The sequence below is a fragment of the Salvelinus namaycush genome, chromosome 4 (genome assembly GCF_016432855.1).
Source record: "Salvelinus namaycush isolate Seneca chromosome 4, SaNama_1.0, whole genome shotgun sequence".
In the NCBI taxonomy this organism is placed as follows: Eukaryota; Metazoa; Chordata; class Actinopteri; order Salmoniformes; family Salmonidae; genus Salvelinus; species Salvelinus namaycush.
The window spans coordinates 68,734,002-68,753,357 of NC_052310.1; positions in this window are offsets into that span (position 1 = coordinate 68,734,002).

Consider the following 19,356-nt stretch of genomic DNA (forward strand, 5'->3'; position numbering starts at 1 on the left):
GTGTTGCAGTAAACGCCATTCACTTCTGTGGACCATTCTCATGTACCTATATCTATCCTACCCTGCCTTTCTAAGGTCTTCGAAAGCCAAGTCAACAAACAGATTACAGACCATTTCGAATCCCACCATACCTTCTCCACCATGCAATCTGATTTCAGAGCTGGTCATGGGTGCACCTCAAGGTCCTAAACGATATCTTAACCGCCATCGATAAGAAACAATACTGTGCAGCCGTATTCATTGACCTGGCCAAGGCTTTCGACTCTGTCAATCACCACATCCTCATCGGCAGACTCGATAGCCTTGGTTTCTCAAATGATTGCCTCGCCTGGTGCACCAACTACTTCTCTGATAGAGTTCAGTGTGTCAAATCGGAGGGCCTGTTGTCTGGGCCTCTGGCAGTCTCTATGGGGGTGCCACAGGGTTCAATTCTTGGACCGACTCTCTTCTCTGTATACATCAATGATGTCGCTCTTGCTGCTGGTGAGTCTCTGATCCACCTCTATGCAGACGACACCATTCTGTATACTTCTGGCCCTTCTTTGGACACTGTGTTAACAACCTTCCAGACGAGCTTCAATGCCATACAACTCTCCTTCCGTGGCCTCCAATTGCTCTTAAATACAAGTAAAACTAAATGCATGCTCTTCAACCGATCGCTGCCTGCACCTGCCCGCCCGTCCAACATCACTACTCTGGACGGTTCTGACTTAGAATATGTGGACAACTACAAATACCTATGTGTCTGGTTAGACTGTAAACTATCCTTCCAGACTCACATCAAACCTCTCCCATCTAAAGTTAAATCTAGAATTGGCTTCCTATTTCGCAACAAAGCATCCTTCACTCATGCTGCCAAACATACCCTTGTAAAACTGACCATCCTACCGATCCTCGACTTGATCCTCGACTTCGGCGATGTTATTTACAAAATAGCCTCCAATACCCTACTCAATAAATTGGATGCAGTCTATCACAGTGCCATCCGTTTTGTCACCAAAGCCCCATATACTACCCACCACTGCGACCTGTACGCTCTCGTTGGCTGGCCCTCGCTTCATACTCGTCGCCAAACCCACTGGCTCCAGGTCATCTACAAGACCCTGCTAGGTAAAGTCCCCCCTTATCTCAGCTCGCTGGTCACCATAGCAGCACCCACCTGTAGCACGCTCTCCAGCAGGTATATCTCTCTGGTCACCCCGAAAACCAATTCTTCCTTTGGCTGCCTCTCCTTCCAGTTCTCTGCTGCCAATGACTGGAACGAACTACATAAATCTCTGAAACTGGAAACACTTATCTCCCTCACTAGCTTTAAGCACCAGCTGTCAGAGCAGCTCACAGATTACTGCACCTGTACATAGCCCATCTATAATTTAGCCCAAACAACTACCTCTCCCCCTACTGTATTTATTTATTTATTTTGCTCCTTTGCACCCCATTATTTCTATCTCTACTCTGCACATTCTTCCACTGCAAATCTACCATTCCAGTGTTTTACTTGCTATATTGTATTTACTTCACCACCATGGCCTTTTTTTTTTGCCTTTACCTCCCGTATCTCACCTCATTTGCTCACATTGTATATAGACTTATTTTTCTACTGTATTATTGACTGTATGTTTGTTTTACTCCATGTGTAACTCTGTGTTGTTGTATGTGTCGAACTGCTTTGCTTTATCTTGGCCAGGTCGCAATTGTAAATGAGAACTTGTGCTCAACTTGCCTACCTGGTTAAATAAAGGTGAAATAAAAAAATATACAGTGGGGCAAAAAAGTATTTAGTCAGCCACCAATTGTGCAAGTTCTCCCACTTAAAAAGATGAGAGGCCTGTAATTTTCCTCATAGGTACACTTCAACTATGACAGACAAAATGAGAGAAAAAAATCCAGAAAATCACATTGTAGGATTTTTAATGAATTTATTTGCAAATTATGGTGGAAAATAAGTATTTGGTCACCTACAAACAAGCAAGATTTCTGGCTCTCACAGACCTGTAAATTCTTCTTTAAGAGGCTCCTCTGTCCTCCACTCGTTACCTGTATTAATGGCACCTGTTTGAACTTGTTATCAGTATAAAAGACACCTGTCCACAACCTCAAACAGTCACACTCCAAACTCCACTATGGCCAAGACCAAAGAGCTGTCAAAGGACACCAGAAACAAAATTGTAGACCTGCACCAGGCTGGGAAGACTGAATCTGCAATAGGTAAGCAGCTTGGTTTGAAGAAATCAACTGTGGGAGCAATTATTAGGAAATGGAAGACATACAAGACCACTGATAATCTCCCTCGATCTGGGGCTCCACGCAAGATCTCACCCCGTGGGGTCAAAATGATCACAAGAACGGTGAGCAAAAATCCCAGAACCACACGGGGGGACCTAGTGAATGACCTGCAGAGAGCTGGGACCAAAGTAACAAAGCCTACCATCAGTAACACACTACGCCGCCAGGGACTCAAATCCTGCAGTGCCAGACGTGTCCCCCTGCTTAAGCCAGTACATGTCCAGGCCCGTCTGAAGTTTGCTAGAGAGCATTTGGATGATCCAGAAGAAGATTGGGAGAATGTCATATGGTCAGATGAAACCAAAATAGAACTTTTTGGTAAAAACTCAACTCGTCGTGTTTGGAGGACAAAGAATGCTGAGTTGCATCCAAAGAACACCATACCTACTGTGAAGCATGGGGGTGGAAACATCATGCTTTGGGGCTGTTTTTCTGCAAAGGGACCAGGACGACTGATCCGTGTAAAGGAAAGAATGAATGGGGCCATGTATCGTGAGATTTTGAGTGAAAACCTCCTTCAATCAGCAAGGGCATTGAAGATGAAACGTGGCTGGGTCTTTCAGCATGACAATGATCCCAAACACACCGCCCGGGCAATGAAGGAGTGGCTTCGTAAGAAGCATTTCAAGGTCCTGGAGTGGCCTAGCCAGTCTCCAGATCTCAACCCCATAGAAAATCTTTGGAGGGAGTTGAAAGTCCGTGTTGCCCAGAAACAGCCCCAAAACATCACTGCTCTAGAGGAGATCTGCATGGAGGAATGGGCCAAAATACCAGCAACAGTGTGTGAAAACCTTGTGAAGACTTACAGAAAACGTTTGACCTCTGTCATTGCCAACAAAGGGTATATAACAAAGTATTGAGAAACTTTTGTTATTGACCAAATACTTATTTTCCACCATAATTTGCAAATAAATTCATAAAAAATCCTACAATGTGATTTTCTGGATTTTTTTTTCTAATTTTGTCTGTCATAGTTGAAGTGTACCTATAATGAAAATTACAGGCCTCTCTCATCTTTTTAAGTGGGAGAACTTGCACAATTGGTGGCTGACTAAATACTTTTTTTGCCCCACTGTATATAATGGTGTGGGTGGCTTCACTTCTGTTGCATGTTCATCTTCTTCTTGTTCTTCTTTTTGTTGTTTTTGTTCTTGTTTTTGTTCTTCTTGTTTTTGTTCTTGTTGTTCTTGTTGTTGTTGTTCTTTTTTTGGTTCTTCTTCTGTGGATGTTAGCATGTTCTTGTTCTTCTTTTTGTTCTTCTTTTTGTTCTTGTTGTTCTTGTTCTTCTTTTTTGTTGTTGTTCTTCTTCTGTGTTTTATGGCAGACTACAACCTAAAAAGGTGTATTGCCGCCACCAAGTGGACGGGGTTGAAACAAACAAGGTAAAAATAAAACCCATAGGTGATAGGGAAAACTAACTTAATCCACCCAAAATAAAACAATTTAAAAAAACACATTGACAAATCCGTAGCCTGTTGCTAAATGTTTTTTGTTTGTTTTTGTAACACTGATGTTGCTGGTGTGACGTCAAAAAAATATAGCATCACTTCACTGCTCCTTTGGCGACATCATGGTGGACTGTTACCGGACAAATTGTAAACATGGATAAATGGATACATTATAAGTAATTGATTATTGATGTTTTATCTCATGCATGACAAGGTTTGTTGTTAATCATTCACAGTCAAGCTAAATTAATTTCAGTCAGTCAGACTAAATTGCTATAGATTTGTTTGACTTAACATGAACTTTTTGCAAAGATTGAAAATGAATGGATAAGTAGAAATGTTCACAGTTTTACACCATTTCAATATTGTGCACCTGCTCCTCAGTTGCACACAACCCAAAGGCATCATGACACAGACTGTTGGATCTGGTTGCTGAGTTTTGCCTGCATTTTCAAACAGGCCCTGCTCTCATGTTACACATACAGTTAGTGAGAGGAGTGTTCCTCAGAGGCACTTGCTCTGTAGGCTATGTATTTCTTCATCTTCTCAGGGTGTTGAAAGGTAAGACTGCATCTTATTTATAAAATCATAATGGGAGCTCAAATGAATGCGTTTTGAAACCGTTCTGGGCAGTTACAATAAGTATCTTCATTCAATAGGATGGCATTGAAGTTTTTCCAGCATCAGCAGACTGAATATTCATGAATTTGTTGGCTGTAGATGTAAACACCACAGTTTGTTTACTGTTGGGAAACTCCACATTATATTCACTTTCACATTGAGTCACATGCTTCAATTCAGGCGGTAGTTACATGATGATGGGTCCTATCAGCTTTAGCAGTTCTAGTCATTTGTTTCAGTATCTAAATTACTTGATTGTTTTTGGCTCTGGGAATGAATATTGCTTTCATTTCAGACGTTGTTCTAGTCTGTCTCTGCTTTAAACAGGTTGATGTCTTGCCAAAACAGTCAGGTACCCACCGACCAGGCTCAGTCATTTTACCTCAGGCTCAATGACCTGTATAATGTCACTCGGCCTCTCTTGCTCTCCCATATTCCCATATACAAGTCAAGTGGCCATCTTGGGTTGGGCAAGGTGTAAGATGAGAGTTTGATTGAAGGGAACAGTGTTTGTTTGGAGATACAAGCATGGCTGTTGAATAATTCACCTGGCCCAGTATGTATAACTAGGACTGAGCTGTTACTTTTACTCAACTATGAGGTACTTTTTTCACCTTTGCTGTTTTCTGTGTTGGAAAATAAGTAATTTACATAGCTGTCTTGGCAGTCTTAGATGTCTTAGCTGTCTTAGCAGTCTTAGATGTCTTAGCAGTCTTAGATGTCTTAGCTGTCTTAGCAGTCTTAGATGTCTTAGCTGTCTTAGCAGTCTTAGATGTCTTAGCAGTCTTAGATGTCTTAGCTGTCTTAGCAGTCTTAGATGTCTTAGCAGTCTTAGATGTCTTAGCAGTCTTAGATGTCTTAGCTGTCTTAGCAGTATTTAGGCCATTATAAACCATATGTTATTACTGTTACTATATCCATTTGATATGACTATGTTATTACAATATTATTACTGATTTCCTTTAGAAGAAAAATGCTAAACTACTGTCACAGTAGTCCTGTTCCATGCTCCATAAATTCAATAATCTCCGATAAAAGTCTCTCTCTACAATAAATCCTTCTCATTAACCACCTGCTTTTGTTAGTAGGTTTATTTTTATGTCCTCCTGTGATCTGTAATTCCATTATTCATAGTGTGTGTGTGATTAACCTGTGATTAACCTTTTTCTGCACATACACTGACAAATATACCACAACTCACTGGCAGTTCTCAATTACCATTGACTGATGGCCATGTGACTAGTAACTAGCCTGCTGATTGCTTCTGTGTTGCCCAATACTCTATTTTACTGTAAATTGCCTCAGGGACAAGTTGCTGCAGCACTGTTTTAAAGTAACCCAGATCAGAGGCATTCATACGCACCACTGTGAGTGAGTCTGTGTGGACATCTCCACAACCCTAAACCTAATAAAGAGGGGCATGTGTCCCTGTGCCTCTGTCCCTGTCCTGATAGGGGGTGGAGTGGGATTTAAAAATTCAGCCCATAATCCCACTAATCCAGAGCAAAGTCTTAAATTGCCCCTGCTCCTTCTCAATGGGGCTGAGCATTGAGGAACACACACACACACACACACACACACACACACACACACACACACACACACACACACACACACACACACACACACATACACACACACACACACACACACACACACACACACACACACACACACACACACACACACACACACACACACACACACACACACACACACACACACACACACACACACACACACTTATAGACCAGCACACATAGACTACCACACTCATAAGAGTGCCCAGGCACACGCTCCAATTAGTGTTCATCAACCGCTTTCTGTATGACACACACAGTGATTCTGGGCCAGTCTCCGTCCCTTGGAGGACGTCACCTAGCCGTGAGAGAGAGCAGGAAAAAAGACAGAGGAGTATTTATAGAAGAAAATGGGGGCCCTTTTTGGAGAGAGATTTTATTAAGGAGCGGAGTAGAGCGAGGGCGTCCCAGTTTTATCATTAACACTGTGCAAACGGGCTGCAGGACTGCAAGGGCACACTCTGGGAGGAGATTCTGGAGTAACTCTGTGACAAGTCTTCATGTACTGTCACCCTTTTCTTGTGTTGCGGTGGCAGTGTGGATGACTCTGTAGAGGACTCTGTGGATGACTCTGTGGAGGACTCTAAAGATGGGTTATTTTGAATTGACAACCCCTCTTGTTTGAATGGGGGCTGTTGGTATGGTCCAAGGGGGGCTTTTTTACTGTACAGCCTTGTTGGATACTAGCTCACAGATAGGCCACCTGCAGTTTGATACAAGATGAAGAAATTTCTACACAACAAGAAAGGCAGATACTCTTTCAGGAACCAGAACAAGCCTGCTGTTCCTCGCTATCCATCTAAAGATGACTGTAAGTCTGTCTGTTCGAATGTCATTCACTTATTGAAACACATTACTGTTTCAAGGCTTTGGAGGTTGAACAGCAGACACTGGCTCTGTTTTAAGGTTCATGTAAAATATTCAGACAATAGATATTTGTATAATTCTATGTGTGACCTGTCGTTTCAGGGACGTTTTTGGAAGCAAACTCGTGAGGTTAATACATGCTGATCCTGTTTTAATGCTCTATACATTTAATAGTTTATAGAATGTTATAAAGGTTCACAAATTAAGCGTTAGGGACTGGAGTGTATTACCACAAAAAGCAGGATAACCTGCACTCCTAGATTTAAATGTGTTTTCTGTGTTTGGTTATGGCAGATATTTTATGCTTGAGTCGCTCTCATGCAGGCAATAGAGTGCCCTCCATCAGAACCCTCTGTCAGAGCCCTTCGTCAGATAGTCAGTGAATTTTGATGTACAGTAAGATGGATTAACTTTGGAAGAGAGCACTTCATGCTCCTCAAGGTCAAATACTCTGAGAGGCCTTTGGAGTTGTGAACAAGGTCAGTGACCCCAAGGGTTCGACAGGGGTTCAACCCCCCGCTGAGAGCACCATACTGCTTCTCTCATTCGCATCTCAATCCAGAACATCTTTCTCATTATACTCCCTGTGGGTTTCTTCATCTTCCTCTCCTCTTCGTCATTCTTCTTCTTCTCTCATGTAGTCATTGCGATGCCGACATCCAATCAGGGCTGGCCAGAGGAGTTTGGCTTCCAGCTACGAGGAAGTGGTCCTAGCTACATCCTGTCTGTGGAGGAGGGGAGCAGTGCCTACCTGGCGGGGCTGCAGCCAGGTGACCAGGTCAGAGAGATTCTAGGTCCTAAACTAAACCGAAATTATTTTTATCCTTTGTTTAACCATTATTTAACAAGGCAAGTTAATTGACAAATATGCAGTTAATAGTATTATGTTAAGACTTCGATAATATTAGGATGATAGTGTAATAGTATGATCAGGGATTTATACTGGAAAAGCTGTTTCTGGGTGTCTTCATTAAACGGTCTTTCTCTGACCAGGTGCTGGAGATCGAGGGCCAGAATGTGTCCACTCTGGGAGTCCAGGCTGTCATCTCCATCGCTCAGACTCAGAGGAACATCCCTCCCAGTGTCGGAGTAGTGTCTCGCATCCAGCAGGTCTGAACTCGCTCTGACTGGGACTCACCTGGCACCATCATACTGTAGTAGCACGTTTGATACTTCTAATTGGTTTTATGTCAATGTTTTGGTATTACTGCTTGTGCCTACTGAAAATCTGACTCGCTGTATTTCTGATACCTCATGTAACCCCAGAAACTGTAGTGGCAATGCTGAATTTGCCGTGCTAATTTCATTGGCAAGGCCATACTTTTCAAGTCATTAGTCAAAATGATTTCTCTCTATCTTGACATAATACAGTGAAAGTGAAATAAGAATTCAATCTCTGCCTCTCAGATGGACATCACCCCGGGTCCTGACGGTCGTTTCGGCTTCACCATCGTGGGAGACTGCCCCCTCCTGGTGGAGGACTGTTCCCCCTGCTCTCCGGCGGGACGGGGTGGCCTGCGGGCCGGTGACTACGTCATGGAGGTCAACGGGATCCCGGTGAGGCAGCACGAGATGGCGGCGGCGCTGATCAAGGCGTCCCAGGGGCGTACGCTGAGGCTGGGAGTGCTGTGTCTGGGGCCTAGACAGAAAGTACGCAGCAGTGGGAGTATGGATGGGATACAGCCTGGAGGAGACGGGATGAGGAAGGACCGCAAACACAAGGCTCTGGAGTTCAACAGGAAGGTGAGGCTTTCTTTTAAACTAACTGTTGTATGAGTTATACAGGGGAACATTGATGTTATTGATTATAGACGGGAACATTGATGTCCAGAGAAAACAACAGTTTGAAAGAGACACTTTGCTGTTCAAAAAGCATTATGCAAGCCTACTGAGCTTACTTCCTCAGTCAGATAATTGGAAGCTTCTTTGTAAATGTATACAATCCTTCTTTAGGGAGGCTGTGTAACTATGCACCCTTCAACAACAATTGTTATTGATATCTTTCAGATTGACCAGATTTTGGGGGAGGAGCCTGAGGTGAAGGAGAGGCTGTTTGCGGTGCTGAAGCAGTATGCTGCGGAGAAGAAGGTTGATTGGCTGGCCTCTGTCCTCCCAGACATCCTCACCACTGACGAGCAGCAGACGCTCATCGGCAACATCAGGTACCGGAGTCTCTGCTCTCTGGGTATCATCCAGACTGTGTTCAGTGTAGGTTCTTGAGATAGAGGAGGCAGCCTGCCACCTGTACTCCCTTCTGAACATCACTCAGGCCCACGGAGATGTACATTAAATCCTTATTCCCATTTAGACATCCTAGTACAACCCAGGTGGGATGCAGCCTTCTAATATCCCCATTTCGGAGTCCCAGTGAAAAGTAATAGTCTGTGGGGATTATTGTGCGATGGGTGATGAGTGTTTAAACAGGCTTTTCCTTTTGCTCATTTTGCTGGTGGAGGGATTACGGGGGTCTTAATTAGTGTCAACCATTATCACACTGTGCTTTAGGTGGATGCCATCTGCTGCAGACAGGGCTCAGGGTAAACCCACAGTGACCCTCCTGTTAGGTCAAACTGGTAGGGGTTTGAGTGAAACTGCATAGCCTCAGAGCCAAAATGGAGACTAGTCTTGAGCCAAATCAAATGGGTTAGTGACAGACCTGCCAGATAAGATTTGCCGGTGTTCAGAAGTTAAACTCAACCAAGGCAAAGCCAGTTTTAGTGTGGCTGTTTGAAATTCGACCTGATGTATTCAAATTTTGCTAGCACTGTTTTTGTCTGAGATCAGCTCAAGGATCTGCCAGTATTGTAATCATTACTGTCTCTACCTTTTTGCATGAGATTTGTTTCTTTGTGACCTCATCTGAACTCAGAATGAATGCTGGCAACTATGGCTGAAGACTCATATTGTAAGACATTTCAATGAAGAAATACTTGCATAATAATTTATCTTATGTCAGTGTGTGAAAATGAGTAACAAGACTCTCACTAAACCCTTAATCCAAGTACACTAAACCATTAATCCATGTACACTTTTTCCTTTAGATGTGTGGAGATTACTGTTACTTCCATACCCTACGAAGGGAGTTAGTTAGAGATGGAGATGGGCATCTGTCATGTGCAATTAAAAGTCTTTAATCTGATTGGTTGGAATGCGGAATCCATCTGAGGGATTGGTTGGTATGAGGAATCCATCTGATGGATTGGTTGGTATGAGGAATCCATCTGAGGGATTGGTTGGTATGCGGAATCCATCTGATGGATTGGTTGGTATGAGGAATCCATCTGAGGGATTGGTTGGTATGAGGAATCCATCTGAGGGATTGGTTGGTATGAGGAATCCATCTGAGGGATTGGTTGGTATGCGGAATCCATCTGATGGATTGGTTGGTATGAGGAATCCATCTGAGGGATTGGTTGGTATGTGGAATCCATCTGATGGATTGGTTGATATGAGGAATCCATCTGAGGGATTGGTTGGTATGAGGAATCCATCTGAGGGATTGGTTGGTATGAGGAATCCATCTGAGGGAACGTTGACCATGTGTTCATCTGGCTGGGGTCTTACCACAGTGGGGAAACTTTACCAATGAGCTATAGCCAGACCACAGCTTTGATTATCTGACCATAACCTCTCTTTACTCGAGGGAGTCAACTACACAGAGGTAATTAAGGTGGACGTGGTGGATTGTGTGGATTGTAGTTCCACGTAACGCAGTTCAATCATCTCAGCATCACTTACTGGTATATCAGGTAGGTAGTGATACCTTATGACTGGGGCCTTGAGTTTTTCTTGACCACGTGACCAGACCAGAAAAAAACTCTGTGTCCTAGTGATGTGATTAGATACCTAGTTATAGCGATTGTTATACTGTAAGATACAGTACTATTTAAGGTTATGTGTGAATAATTTAATATTTAAATGCAAAGCTATTTTGTCCAGTAAGAACATAAGGCAGTGATTCCAGATCACCAGAGGACAGCGAGACTTTCCTTTGGCATCGTTCTAAATATAGACTGAGTGGCATTTAACAGACCATGGAGATGTTTATTTTAGTCCACTGACTCTCTTCCTCTCTCTTGCGTCCCTCGCTCTCCTCCTCCTCCCTCTCTCTTTCCATCTCTCTCTTCCACCTCCATCTCTCTCTCTCTTACTCTCTTACTCTCTCTCTTGCTCTCTCCCTCCCTCTTTCTCTCACTCGCTCTGAGGGATTTCTGTGATGGATTTTATCCTCATTATTCTGCGTTAAGCTCTTGCTCATCTGTGGTTGGTGAGAGTTCACTGCTGGCGATGGTTCCTGGATGCAGATTCTACCTCATACCGTTATAATGCATTATTATTTCAAAATTCAGTTTGTGAACCTATGCACTTACTCACATTTATTGTTTTATAATCCTGATTCTGAATTATGACAGAGTACTAACTCTAATAAGCTGTTTTGGGTGGGTACTGTTTTTTTTTTTATTGGTTGTTTTGAACTGTGGTACTTGCAGTTGTCTTGCAGTGCTGTCTTGCTGTTACAGTACAGGTAGGGGCACCTCAGTCAGTGTAATGTCATACTTGTCATATGTGGGCAGATAATTACCCTGGTACGGTACTGTCCCTGTGCACTTTTTTCCCGAGTGGTATTGTGTGTTGGATGGCAGCTCTTTTTCAGAGACTTGTTTTAATGTTTCAACTATTTATTGTTGTGCAATTGTCACGCCCTGACTTTAGTTATATTTGTTTTCTTTATTTTTTGGTTAGGTCAGTGTGTGACAAGGGTGGTTTGTTTAGTTTTTGTATTGTCTAGGGGTTTTGTCTTGTCTAGGGTTTTTGTTTATCTATGGGGATTTTGCATGGTCTAGGGTATGTAGGTTTATGGTGGCCTGAATTGGTTCCCAATCAGAGACAGCTGTTTCTCATTGTCTCTGATTGGGGAGACTATTTAGGTTGCCATTTTCCATGTTGGTTTTGTGGGTAGTTGTTTTCTGTCTTTGTGTCTGTACTAGACAGGACTGTTTCGTTTTCGGTCCTTCTCTTTGTTATTTTGTTTAGTGTTCTGTTTTTCTAATAAAAATAACATGAACACTTACCACGCTGCGCTTTGGTCCGATGACTACTCTTCATCCAAAGACGAATATTGTTACAGCAATGTTTTAATGGAGAGGTCTGAATCAGTGTTGACTGTATTATTTTTGCATGTATTGTTGACTCTCAGCACTTGAATAGATCAACATGAAATATTCTAGGATTTTGTACCAGATTATACGATACTTTTTGTCTCTTGCGATTCCTAGAATAAGCGATAAACTACAACTCCTAATAAGTGATGGGGCTTGTTTATTATCTACTGAAGGGCCTTCTTCCTGGAGAGCTACCGTCCTGTAGGTGTTCACTCTAACCCTGTTCCTAGAGAGCTACCGTCCTGTAGGTGTTCACTCTAACCCTGTTCCTGGACAGCTACTGTCCTGTAGGTTTTCACTCTAACCCTGTTCCTGGAGAGCTACTGTCCTGTAGGTTATCACTCTAACCTTGTTCCTGGAGAGCTACCGTCCTGAAGGTTTTCACTCCAACCCTGTTCCTGGAGAGCTACCGTCCTGTAGGTTTTCACTCCAACCCTGTTCCTGGAAAGCTACCGTCCTGTAGGTGTTCACTCCAACCCTGTTCCTGGAGAGCTACCGTCCTGTAGGTTTTCACTCTAACCCTGTTCCTAGAGAGCTACCGTCCTGTAGGTTTTCACTCTAACCCTGTTCCTAGAGAGCTACCGTCCTGTAGGTTTTCACTCCAACCCTGTTCCTGGAGAGCTACTGTCCTGTAGGTTTTCACTCCAACCCTGTTCCTGTAGAGCTACTGTCCTGTAGGTTTTCACTCTAACCCTGTTCCTAGAGAGCTACCATCCTGTAGATTTTCACTCTAACCCTGTTCCTGGAGAGCTACCGTCCTGTAGGTTTTCACTCTAACTCTGTTCCTGGAGAGCTACCGTCCTGTAGGTGTTCACGCTAACCCTGTTCCTGGAGAGCTACCGTCCTGTAGGTTTTCACTCCAACCCTGTTCCTGGAGAGCTACCGTCCTGTAGGTTTTCACTCAAACCCTGTTCCTGGAGAGCTACCGTCCTGAAGGTTTTCACTCCAACCCTGTTCCTGGAGAGCTACCGTCCTGTAGGTGTTCACTCCAACCCTGTCCCTGGAGAGAACCCTCCTGTAGGTTTTCACTCCAACCTTAATCTAGCACACCTGATTTGAATAATTAGCTGGTTGATAAGCTGAATCAGGTAAGTTACAACTGGGGTTGGAGTGAAAACCTACAGGTAGGTAGCTCTCCAGGGAACGCCTACTCTGTGAAGTGTGCAATAACTCAATTCGCCCTCGCACTCCTTTAAACAACACAATCTTTGGAAACTTTGTCAAAGGGTAAAGTCTACAAAACTTAGTCCACTCTGTTCATAACAGATTCCAGTTTTGCAAACCGAAAACTGTATTGAGATCAAATGTTTCATTGATGACAAATTAGTTTTCAGACTTTCCACTTCCTGGTCAGGAAGTTTGTGCCAAATGAGTTCTGTTTTACTCACAGATATAATTCAAACGGTTTTAGAAACTAGAGAGTGTTTTCTATCCAATAGTAATAATAATATGCATATTGTACGAGCAAGAATTGAGTACGAGGCCGTTTGAAATGGGCACCTTTTATCAGAGCTACTCAATACTGCCTCTGCAGCCAGAAGAAGTTAATGAAGAATTAGACAAAGTCCCAGTCTGCAATAGATCAATCCTTTATTCAGAGAGCGCTCTGCCCCTCAAAAATATGGAGCCAGTCTTTTTACACACACACACACACACACGCACACGCACACGCACACGTTTCTTATCATAAGCTAGTCCCTGCTTAGGCAGGCAATATTGCTCCCACTACCCCCATACATAGTTATCTCGTCTCACAGTTTCACCCTGCTTGCATAGCTACAAAAGTATACAATGCCATAGTTATAATTCTAACCAAGCTACACACATCATCAGATTATATTCTTATGATTCTAACACATTTCACACAGTTATACAGTTTCAGGGTGGAATACTTTAGTCATTATCTTAAACATACACATTCTTCTATCAGAAACTGTTGAGAGTGAAAAACCCATCAGCGTTGATGTTTTCTACACAAACCGGTGCGCCTGGCACCTACTACCATACCCCATTCAAAGGCACTTAACCTCTATTGGGTACGTGAGACGTTAGCGTCCCACCTCTTCAACAGCCAGTGAAACTGCTGGGCGCCAAATTCAAATACAGAAATACTCATTATAAAAATTCAGAAAACAAAACATATTTTACTTAGGTTTAAAGATTAACTTCTTGTGAATCCAACCACAGTGTCAGATTTAAAAAATGCTTTACGGCGAAAGCATACCTTACGGTTATTTGAGAACATAGCCCAGCAGACAAATCATTACAAACAGTAACCAGCCAAGTAGAAGAGTTACACAAGTCAGAAATAGAGATAAAATTAATCCCTTACCTTTGATGATCTTCATATGGTTGCACTCAACAGACATTCATTTACTCAATAAATGTTCCTTTTGTTCGATAAAGTCTCTTTATATCCAAAAACCTCTGTTTTGTTCACGCGTTTTCTTCAGTAATCCACAGGTTCAAACGCAGTCAAAACAGGCAGACAAAAAATCAAAATTGTATCCGTAAAGTTCATAGAAACATGTCAAACGATGTTTATATTCAATCCTCAGGTTGTTTTTAGCCTAAATAATCGATAATATTTCAACCGGACAATAACGTCGTCAATATAAAAGGTAAACAAGAAACGCACTCTCTCGGTCGTGCGCATGAAAAAGCTCTGTGACACTTTAGGGTCCACTCATTCAGACTGCTCTTACTTCCTCATTTTTCAGAATACAAGCCTGAAACAATTTCTAAAGACTGTTGACATCTAGTGAAGGCATAGTAACTGCAATTTGAGTCCTAAGTCAATGGATACTGTAATGGCATTGAATAGAAAACTACAAAACCAAAAAAAAAAACTACTTCCCGAATGGATTTTTCTCAGGTTTTTGCCTGCCAAATCAGTTCTGTTATACTCACAGACACTATTTTAACTGTTTTGGAAACTTTAGAGTGTTTTCTATCCAAATATACCAGTTATATGCATATCATATCTTCTGGGCCCGAGAAGCAGGCAGTTTAATTTGGGCATGCTTTTCATCCAAAATTCAGAATGCTGCCCCCTACCCTAGAGAAGTTAAATATTTTGTGTTGCCCATTCACCCTCCAAATGGCCAACATACACAAAGTCTAAATTGTCTCAAGGCTTAAAAATCCTTCTTTAACCTGTCTCCTCCCCTTCATCTACACTGATTGAAGTGGATTTAACAGGTGACATCAATAAGGGATCATAGCTTTCACCTGTATTCACCTGGTCAGTCTATGTCATGGAAAAGTGTTCCTAATGTTTTGTACACTCAGTGTATATCTATCTAGGTAGGAGATACAGGCAGCAATGCAAAGAGTGACAAACATCTGTTTCTAGAGCTCTCCTTTCCTTTCTGATTGTTTGCATGCCGTGGGTAAAAGACGGGTCACAGGTGTTATGACAAACCAAGGCTGTCTGATCTTAGTGTTGGTAGCTGACTGGAAAATTGGCAATAGAATACAATATTCTTGTGTACTGTTGGTTGCCTATGATGTTACTGTAGAGATCTAATATAGAGATATTATACACTCTAAAATGAGGGGTTCAACAAGGGTTCTTCTAAGATCCTCAAAGTTCTTTGAAGAACCTTAGGGTTCTTGGCAATGAAAACTGCCCCCAAAAGGTTCTTCTAAGAACCCCATAGGAGGTGGGGTTCATCGAGGAACCTCCTTAGTTGGTGGGGGTTCTTGCAGGAACCTAACTGTCCAATTGAAACATTTGGATTTGAATTTCAAAGGACAGCAGGTGCAGTCACTTAACTGAAAAATGTAAAGATCTCCTCAATTTAAGGTAAGGTTTGTCCCTTGTATGATCTAAATTGATGTTGTTTTATGATGATACCATCTATCTTTTCATATTTGTGCAAATCTTTCTAAAATAGAAAATGGAAACCATTCAATGTATATCAATCAATAAAGAGGTAAGAATATGTACTGTAGGCTAGAAGAATATGTTGAAGGCTAGCTGTATTGGGTGCAGATGACTGAACTGCTCACTTTTGTGTCTGTGTCTGCAGGTATACAGACGAGGAGGCATACAAAGGTATGTCAATTGGTATTGGTATGTTATGCAGATCACATTTAGCATCCTCCTCCCTTACCTCTTCAATGAATATCCCATATACAAGGTATGTGTATGAAAAACATTGTCAAAACAGGTTTTTTTTCATTCAAATTTACCACAAAAACCAAGGTATGAATACGGTGGTGTGCATGTTTGTTAAACATCTGTATAATTACTATTTTTTGGATTCAAAGACTTCCCCCTCCCTACACCTCTGATGAATATAACAGGAAACCTGTTCAATCACCATGCACTGAAAAATCATTCTGACTATGGATACGGAGAACATCAACACATTAACATCCACATGCTGGGAGTTTAACTCAGATTTTGATTTTTGTATTCTGCTTTGCCACTAAAATCATAATAAACACTGATAACTAAAATATTGTGTTATTGTTATGCGTATTATTAAAAATAATAATAACAGGGGAGGGGGGGGGTAGTTAAAAAAGGTACCCCTAAAGGTTCTTCAAAAGGTTCTTTGAGGATCCATTAAAAGGGGTTCTTTGAAGAACTTATAGGGGTTCCCCCTACAGTTTCAATTTGAAGAACCCCTAAAGGACACTCCAGGTACCTTTTCTTTTTAGAGTGTAGATGTTGACGTTCCATAATGTGATATCAGAGAAACTGACCTTGTTTATTGACTTTCTGTCCAACCTCTGTGTCTGATGGCCAGTGACCAGCGACACAGTGACCCTAGTCACTGGTTTTTAACCACATAATGATATCCTAAATCTCTCCGCTCAACCTTTAATGTTCACCGGTCGTTTAGTGTCAGGCAGAGTCAGGCAGTCAGGCAGAGTCAGGCAGTCAGGCAGAGTCAGGCAGAGTAAGGCAGAGTCAGGCAGTCAGGCAGAGTCAGGCAGTCAGGCAGAGTCAGGCAGTCAGGCAGAGTCAGGCAGTCAGGCAGTCAGGCAGAGTCAGGCAGAGTCAGGCAGGCGTGTGGCAAAGCAAAGCAAGAAATGGCGACAGTCTCTCACATCTGGAATAGATATAAATTGAGGTCTTCCAGTTAGATTTCTGCTCGTCATTCCTCCCTTTGGAGAGATCCCTCCACCCGTCTTAGATTATTATAGAGCACCACTCTACTCTGCTGCAAATGAGGTCATATTAGTTGAAATCTCAATTAGTTCCAAAGGTAAGACAGTTTCCACAACTTTTATGATGAGGCGGCTGTTTGGAAAGAGAACCTTGCATTTCACAGTGGAATTCAGTTGTAGTGGTGGCGGATGAGGTTTTCTCAGAAATATCACTGAATGACACAAGGATGGCAGATGGTATGGCTAGAAACATAGAAAGTTAGTAGAGAGAGAGCAACTGTGTGGTTTGGTGAGAGACCAAGCTAAATGTTGCTGCCTAAGTACAGCGCAACAATAATGAACCACAGTTCTGATAAGTGTCCACAAATAACTTGCCATAGACCAGCAAGAGTTCTAAATATATCTCCATGTGTCTGGATAACTCAGTAGCACTGTGGAATAATCATGGTTAATTAGCAGAGCATTCCCCTGTGGTGGCTATCCTTATTGTCTCTGAAGAACTTCTCTGTGTCGTATTTGCTGGATTTAGCTGCCCAGCTTGTTTTTATCGGCATAATTAGCTAGTTCATTTTTTACATGTGTTTCTGCAAGTTCCCTCTCTCTCTCTCTCTCATTCATATATATATATATATATACACTGCTCAAAAAAATAAAGGGAACACTTAAACAACACAATGTAACTCCAAGTCAATCACACTTCTGTGAAATCAAACTGTCCACTTAGGAAGCAACACTGATTGACAATAAATTTCACATGCTGTTGTGCAAATGGAATAGACAAAAGGTGGAAATTATAGGCAATTAGCAAGACACCCCCAATAAAGGAGTGATTCTGCAGGTGGTGACCACAGACCACTTCTCAGTTCCTATGCTTCCTGGCTGATGTTTTGGTCACTTTTGAATGCTGGCGGTGCTCTCACTCTAGTGGTAGCATGAGACGGAGTCTACAACCCACACAAGTGGCTCAGGTAGTGCAGCTCATCCAGGATGGCACATCAATGCGAGCTGTGGCAAGAAGGTTTGCTGTGTCTGTCAGCGTAGTGTCCAGAGCATGGAGGCGCTACCAGGAGACAGGCCAGTACATCAGGAGACGTGGAGGAGGCCGTAGGAGGGCAACAACCCAGCAGCAGGACCGCTACCTCCGCCTTTGTGCAAGGAGTAGCACTGCCAGAGCCCTGCAAAATGACCTCCAGCAGGCCACAAATGTGCATGTGAAATTTATTGTCAATCAGTGTTGCTTCCTAAGTGGACAGTTTGATTTCACAGAAGTGTGATTGACTTGGAGTTACATTGTGTTGTTTAAGTGTTCCCTTTATTTTTTTGAGCAGTGTATATATATAATATTTACGTGGCCAGTTAGTTTGGTTCCCGTAATTCTCCACTTCATTATAAATTATGTCTGGCCACTCGTCATCTGATTCATCTAATCATGGGAACAAAAACTAGGAGATACTCAGAGGGGTCAACAATACCAGGGCCAGGGGTGACACACTGAAGGGCCAGGGGTGACACACTGAAGGGCCAGGGATGACACATTGAATCACCAGCATGATACATTTTCTCTGTGTTTATCAGCTCAATCTGATTACAGTTATAATTATTATTATCATTATATTCAATCGTTTGATCATATTAATTAATTATATTTATATGTACGCACACGATCTGTGTTGGATTATGTTAATTTGCTTGAATTCCCATTAACAATCCATCTGTATTGATGCGATGTTGTTCACACAAGTTCCTGTTTTAACCAGCTGTCAGCTGTCTTCTGTGTGTGTGTGCCTGTGGTGTGTCTGTGTGTGTGTGTGTGTTTGTACGTGTGTGTGTGTGGGTGGTGTGTGTGTGGTGTGTGTGTGTGTGTGGGTGGGTGGTGTGTGTGTGGTGTGTGTGTGTGTGTGTGGGTGGGTGGTGTGTGTGTGGTGTGTGTGTGGTGTGTGTGTGTGGGGGTGGTGTGTGTGTGTGGTGTGTGTGTGTGTGGGGGGGGGGGGGGGGGGGGGGTGCTGTGCTGCCCTCTTGGCTGTTCCTGATCACTGAATGAGTTGTTTTCATCGTCAGCTGTTGCTTTTCCATCTCAGTGTGGCTGTGATGAGCCCTATGTTTTACATCTTCAATTAGCACATCATCAGTTCTAGGATGAACATGACACAACTCTTCTCTTGGTTATGTTACTAAAGACAAACAGACCAGACATGATGGCTTTTATCAGTGTTGTTGTCTACACGATGAGAAGATGATAGTCCTTCACCTCGTATCATTCTCCCTCTG